Raw genomic sequence first — 8015 nt, forward strand, 5'->3', positions numbered from 1 at the left:
CAAAGTTGGTTACAGGAATTCTAGTGATGGCATGGGTAAGAATAAAACAAGTAGCAGCAACGAACCAAAGAAATGGAAGAAACCGGAATTGGGCTGGGTAAAATGTAACTTTGATGCGGCCTAGGATGAACAACATGAGGTTGGTGGTGTTGGGGTGGTGATTTGAAATGACAAGGGGGAGTTTATAGCAGCAAAGGTGACACAACACACTGCCATTTGTTCCCCGCAGCTGGCTGAGATGATGGCAGCAAGGGATGCGGCTTTGTTTGTCAAGGAGTGGCAATTTCCAGCTTTGGTTGTTGAAGGTGATGCTTTGTTGGTGATGGCAAGACTAAAAAAATGTAGGAAGTGATGACACCTCACATTTTGGAAACATTCTAAATGACACGCGGTCAATTGTTCATTCATTGCCAAAGTGGAAGGTTGAATTTAGTGGAAGGGAGACGAATAAGGTGGCACATAGGCTAGCGCATATGAGTTTGAGTTATGGTAACATTATGACTTGGTTTGAAGAACCTCCTGATATAATTTTTTATCTTCTCTTTGAGGATAGTAATTCCTAATTAATTATGATGGTGCGGGACACTTTTGTCCCTTCAACCGGGTTGAAAACCTCGGCAAGGTTTTTATCGAGGCCATTTGTTAGCACCCTATCCTCAATTATGTAAGTATCCATTTCTTATTAATGACTATCATACTTTTTCAAAAAAAAAAAAAAAATGGAATACGCTACTCCTTGTGCAGAAATTCTAGAGTATGAAGACTGGGTCACATGTTTCTTAGGGCCCACACACATAATACAACTTATAGCCACCCCGTTAATTTAAGTAGTGTTATAGGGATGGGCAACGGTTATGGTGAGCGAGTAACCGCGGTTATTTACCCATAACCGTTTATATTCATACTCACATAACCGTTTACCAGTTGGGTAATTGCATATTGCATAAATGGTTATACCTATACCCATAATCGTTTATAAATGGTTAACCATACCCATAACTGTGTACTCATTTAACCATAACCGTTTACCCATTTAACCATAACCATTTACCCGTTTACCCATTTTTGAACCCATTTATCCTTTTTTTTACCCATTTACCCATTTTTTCACCGGTCTGCATGTTTTTCTAATAACTTGAAAATTAAAAAAGAACAATTTGTCATAATTTTTGTTTTTTAACAATTAAACACCGTTATAGGTACATTTTAGCATGCATTTCCCTATTTTAATAATTTAAGTCCTCATATAATTCCAATAATTGAAATAATAGTTTACAAAACTAAATGATTCAAAGCTTATAAATATTATGAAACTAAACACTTTCGAACACAAATGTTTTCAGAAGAGGTTAATTAATTATGTGGCTTTGTGCTTAGGTGTAATGTGTCCCTTAATTTACGTGACTTTATGGAGCAACTGCATCAGAAGTATGTATACTGATACATGGGATCTGCTTGCACAATGTGGTCACATCATGGGTACATAATCTTCTTGCTGTGATTTTGTTACCGGGCAAACTTTATGCTGTAATTTAAAAATATTTGAATCGCGTGAGTGTTCACACTCAAAAGTATTCATCCTCTATTAAATTAAATGGAGGGAGAGATGAGCAGGGATAGAGCGTTTGAGACTATGAATCTAGGGGACAGATTGAAAATTTAAGGTTTTTTATTTTTAATTTTTTTAATTTTAAATATATTAAATTAAGGGGTATGTTATCCACACTCCATTTTACTTCTCACACACCCTTTGATAATTTCTGTCTATTGATCTTCTTCAATTCATCCGATCCGACGGCTGAAAATTAAAAATGTGTGTGAGAAGTAAAATAGGGTGTGTGGATATCACACCCCTAAATTAAATGGGTAAATAGATATCCATTATAACCGCAGGTAATACCCATAACCGATGGATACCCATTATAACCACAGGTAATACCCATAACTGCCCATTTAAATTTCACGGATAAACGATTATACCCATAACCATAACCCTAAACTTTAAATGGATGAGTAACCACAATTACCCAAACTCATGGTTATTTTGCCCATCCTTAAGTACCACCTCGTGTTCCGGTTACACTGAAAAATTTCTCTAATTTTGGTTTAAAAATGTGGTCTCCCTAACATTATCCTAATGAATATACTGATATTCGTAAGCCCCTTATTTTTAGGTCATTTGAAATTACACATAGATTAGGCAAGCCTCAATGCTGCAAAAATAAGAAATGCAGAAATATAAAGCTAAGCCCTTAGAACATTTCCAACCCTTGGGTTAAAATCTTAAATTTTAAACTCAAAAATTTAAATTTTGAGCCAGAAAGAGCTTTTCTTCTCGGATCCATCTAGGTTAAAATTTTAGCCTAAAATTATTAAATAATGAGTTTAGGCTAAATTTGTGACAACCCGTCCCTAATTTCACGATTTTATAAATTTTAAAAGAGTGATTTTATGAAAATGCCCTTAGAGTCGAGGATGTTTGACTTTCGTTGGCCGTCTTTCATGACGTGTACAAGTTACTCTTTTTGTGAATTCTCGAGGTACTCAACGATATGAACGCGTGGGCGCAAATGGAACACAATTTGGGATTATAATGACTGAAGTCGAGGACAAAATGGTCAATTGATTATTTTCTGGAAGGCTCCAGATTTTTGGACCAAAGAATTGTTATGCCACGTGTTTGGCTGAGTTGGAAAAGAAATGAGAGTTAAGGAGGGTGCGGACCAATCAAAAGAATGAGGTGAGGAGATGACCAATGGGAGATGAGAGAAAAGAGAGAAAGAAGGAGAGTGAGGCCCAATCAGAAAAGAAAAGAGAGAGAGAGTGACAACTAGAGAGGGAAGAAGGGAGGGAAAAGAGAGGAACCTGATCCTTTCCCTTTGACCCGTGACCCGTTTCAAACCCGGTACCCTATGTGAGATTCCGCTATTTCCTCCTGCGATTTTGTGACAAATTTCACCAAGCCACCACTTAGAAACTTCTCACCGGCTGTTCTTCTTCAATTTTCCACTACAATTCAATGGGATTTGGCCCCATTTCATGGTGTACAGCGACAGCAACCCCGTGAATCCCTAAGCGGCTATCCGCCATTTTTGAATGTTATCTCATTGATCTCCACCATCATTAGACTTTTCTTGAGGCCTGGAACAAAGCCCAAACAATTGTAGCGGTGGTGGAGCACCGGAGGTGACGGATCGAAGCCACCCATTTTTAGGATTTCCAGCGAGTTCGAGTGAAATTGGGGATTTTGCCCACCAAATTGGATTTGGCCACTGGTATAAAACTTGATTTACTCATTGAGATCTTTATTTTTGTGAAATTTGGTAATTTTTTGAAATAGTTGATTTTTTCGGCGAGTCAGGACGGCAGGCCGCCGCATGTGGCGGCAAGTGGGCCGAGACCCCACCAGACCATTGTAGGTTAATTTAATGACCCGGTTCCATAATTGACATCCGTATAGTGAAATCCTGATGTTTTAATATAGTTTCGTAGTGGACCGCATAGTTGGCCGCCATTTGATTATTTTATGAATGGACGATCCGACCGTTGGATCGGTGCCAAACTTTAATAAGTGATAGTACATAATATTTGTGGACATTAGGAACTTACAGATCGGGAATCCAACGTACGGATCTTCCCGAATTGAATTTCTAAAGTTTGTAAAATCCAACGTTGAACGCCACTTGAATTTGCGATTGGCGGAGATCCAATTGTTGGATCGTAAAGAAGTTTTAATATGTTGTTCTAGAAGCATAGTGTGGACTTTGGGAAGTTACGGATCGGAAATCCATGGGCGGATGTTCCAGATTGACTTGTGTAGGGTTGTGGACCTCACCTTTGATAGAGACTTGACTTTTGGACAATCTGCTACGAATTGATCTTAAATATTAAAATCCGTATTAATAGAGACTAGGTAGGGCTTAGTGGGCCTATATTGATTAGTGAGTTATCCTAGATAATATATACATTGGTTGACTTTTAGGTTTAACCGTTGACTTTTTGTAAAATTTGACGGGGACCCTCCTTAGCGTATTTCAATGCGCTGATTCCGAATCCGCGGTCCATTTTTTGAAATTTGATCGTTGTAATTTCATTAGCACGTTATATTTACCTAAATGGTTTCATTTCTAGGCGAAATGCATTACAAGGACTCTCGATGCTACGAGGTGGGTTCGACTCGACGACATGATCTGTGAATGAGTCTTTTCTTTATATATATATATATATATAATGTTTATAAGAAATACCTTATTGTTGGGAAATGATGAAATAATCCTACAGGATGCATAGGTAAGCGTACTATAAGGAGGTGCCTTGATTATATTTATGGTCATGAATAGTACGATATTGATTAGAATTGTTGAATAGTTGTGGCATGACTAAATTGATGTTATCTGCTCATCATTTACTGCACTGGTGTTGGTACTCGCCTGGGCCAGGGCCAATCTTTCACGTGTATGTGTACATCGCACCGTACGCTCAGTTTGGATCCATTGTAGGTGCCAGTCCTGTCGTAGTTCCCATGGGCAACTCCGACTTGTATGTGCTGCGCATAGCACCAGTTTTCACGTGATTGTAGTACTACAACGTATATTATTATCACACCCAGTCCTGTTCATTTCAGAGTACCTCTGCATGAACTCATGTGTCAACATTTGTCGATGAGCACCCGATATGATATGTTGCTTATGTGAGATTTTGTGATTATGGATGTCATGCCTTTATTCGAGATATTGTGCCATAATGAATTCTTGAGATTTTGCAGGCGACGGAGTATTTTCTTACTATACGTAGTGTGTATATTTTGGAAACTAAATTGGTTTTATAGCGAGGGGTTATTATGCTTTCGAAAATGATTTTTTACAAAGATTTGTTTCTAGGCCCACTCACCCTTGTTTTTCACCTACCCAGGTTTTATTGCCGAGCTTACATGTCGATGAAGATTCTTGGCAAATCTTGGTGTAGACGATCACTTTCGATGGTATAATTCTCACCCTATCTTATTGTACTGTACTTATGCTCTAACATCATGTGTGAAATGAGTTCATTCCCGCTCACCGCGCACTCTATTACTTAGGCACTTTTAGGTTTAAGTTTATACACATTTTTCATATCACTACACTTTATGGCTTCGCTCACCGTGGTCATGTCCATGCTCATGGCCCTGAACTTGGTCGCCGGCCTTTTCTACGCTGTCCTCTAGGGGTAAAAAAAAGAGAGAAGAACTTTACAAATAGAGAAGAAATAAAATGTTGAAATATATATACATCACTTAACAACTATATGAAGGTCTAAAATTAAGATCTGCATGCACGTACAAAAGCCACAAGCTGTACATACAAAATGAATAATTAACAGCATGTTTTTACATCGATTCAGAAGTTCTTAGAAGCAATATATATTTCGTTGTCCAACCAATTAAGATATATTGTTCAAGTTGCTTCGAAGACAATTTTGTTTGGCATACACTTGAGGACATGATGTTTTTTACTCCTTCGCTCTACGTACTAATTAAACATGTTTTAGTTAAAAAAAAATGGAGAAGAAACTCACGGGTTTGAGGAGTAGTCTCAGCTAGCTCACGAGCTGAGATTTCAGAGGAGAGAAGGAGAACAGCAAAGACTAGGCCAAGAAGAAGAAAAGTCCTTGAGGATGCCATAATTTTCCGAACAATATTAATACAAAGGAAGCACAGTAATGGTTACTGAGGGTTGTATGTAAGAGAGGATTGTTGTGTAGTATAATGTGGTTTGGCTCTCCCTATTTATAGACCTTTGTAAGAGAGTGGGAAGTGGGGGAGGTGGTCCGAAAGAGTTTGAGAGAAGATTTTTTATTAAATTTTTCCTAATCAGAAGATAAGTATGATTAAAGGCTAAAGAGCTAAAACATTGTATAATTATCATTTTTGACTTTAACAAGCAACTTTGTTTGTCCCCGAATCCGTTAAACCCGCTCTTCAAAATTACTCACAGATAGAAAGATGAGTAATGTTATTCATATCATGTTTTTATATCATATTTCTATACTACCTTAGATGGCATCTGATGTGGATAGCCACATCATTTGAAAAAATTGCAAAACCCAAGGAAAGGAAGGAGAAAAACTCATCGTATACCACAATCATCATTTAATTAACTAGTTTTTCTTAATTATTAGTTTATTAAATACAACAACAACAACAAAGCCTTTTCCCACTAAGTGGGGTCGGCTATATGAATCCTAGAACACCATTGCGCTCGGTTTTGTGTCATGTCCTCCGTTAGATCCAAGTACTCTAAGTCTTTTCTTAGGGTCTCTTCCAAAGTTTTCCTAGTTCTTCCTCTACCCCTTCGGCCCCGAACCTCTGTTCCGTAGTCACATCTTCGAACCGGAGCGTCAGTAGGCCTTCTTTGCACATGTCCAAACCACCGTAACCGATTTTCTTTCATCTTTCCTTCAACTTCGGCTACTCCTACTTTACCTCGGATATCCTCATTCACAATCTTATCCTTTCTCGTGTGCCCACACATCCCACAAAGCATCCTTATCTCCGCTACACCCATTTTGTGTACGTGTTGATGCTTCACCGCCCAACATTCTGTGCCATACAACATCGCTGGCCTTATTGCCGTCCTATAAAATTTTCCCTTGAGCTTCAGTGACTTACGACGGTCACACAACACGCCGGATGCACTCTTACATTTCATCCATCCAGCTTGTATTCTATGGTTGAGATCTCCATCTAATTCTCCGTTCTCTTGCAAGATAGATCCTAGGTAGTGAAAACGGTCGCTTTTTGTGATCGTCGCTAGATTGCTCCGGTCATTAGTGTGGATAAGTATATAAATGGATATAGAGATAGGAAAGCAAACACCAGATGTACGTGGTTCACCCATATTGGCTACGTCCACGAAATAGAGGAGTTCTCATTAATTGTGAAAGGTTTACACAAGTACATAGGTTCAAGCTCTCCTTTAGTAAGTACTAGTGAATGATTTAGTACAAATGACATTAGGATATATTGTGGGAGAATGATCTCGTAATCACGAAACTTCTAAGTTCCGGAGTGTGGTATCGTCTTGACTTGCCTTATCTGTCTCGTAGGTAGATGTGGCATCTTCTCTGGAAGTACTCTTCCTCCATCCAGGGGTGGTATCTTTAACTGGTGGAGATGCACAAGGTAATGTATCAATTTCACTTGAAGCTTACTTGTAGTTTCAGGCTTGGTCAAGCGCGATACAAACCATGTAGTAGGAGTCCTCCAAGTCGCCGAGATAGGGGATCTGCTGAAAGAGGTGACAGACAAGGTAAGCAATCAAAGCTCCAAGCAATCAGTCCCAGATCAGAACTTTGATTTCGAGTTCCGGCTGATTGTTCACATTCTCCCTATCTTGCAGGCAGCATGAAGGATAAAGAGAAGAAAAAAGAGAAGAGATGATATGGGATACTTTTGCTTTTGAAAAAGTAACTTTCCATAGGCTTATTCTTGAACTGGGCTGGAGGGTTTTCTGGTTTCCTCCAGAGTATAAGGCCGACTGAAGAATTTGAGGGTCAAAACAAGTCCATCAAATCTATAGTACGTTCGACCCTGCTGATATGGAATACTTTTGCTTTTGACAGAGTAGTGGATGTATCGGCACGTGTGCTGTTACGCTTGTCTTCACATGCTTCCTTGTATCCTTCTCACTTGCCCTATATGTTCCTCAGGCAGATGCGGTATCTTCCCTGGAAGCATAAGATGTTGAAGATGAGTACTCGAGAGCAATGCCAGGTAAGTAATCAAGTAAGGGGTTCCAGGCAGTCAGTTCCTGACTGGAAGCTTGATTCCAAGTGCTGACTGATTGCTCTCTTTCTCCTTGTCTTGCAAGTAAGAACAAGGCCAAAGGAAAAGACAGGGAAAAAACATGATATGGGATACTCTTGCTTTTAACCCTGATGATATGAGATATTCTTGCTCTAGTAGAGCTTGTTTGCAGAGGTATTATCGGGGGGAAAGAAAGCTGAATATTTCGAAAGGTTTCTTTGGGAGTGCCCTC

The sequence above is a fragment of the Malus domestica genome, chromosome 03, assembly GCF_042453785.1.
Source record: "Malus domestica chromosome 03, GDT2T_hap1".
NCBI lineage: Eukaryota > Viridiplantae > Streptophyta > Magnoliopsida > Rosales > Rosaceae > Malus > Malus domestica.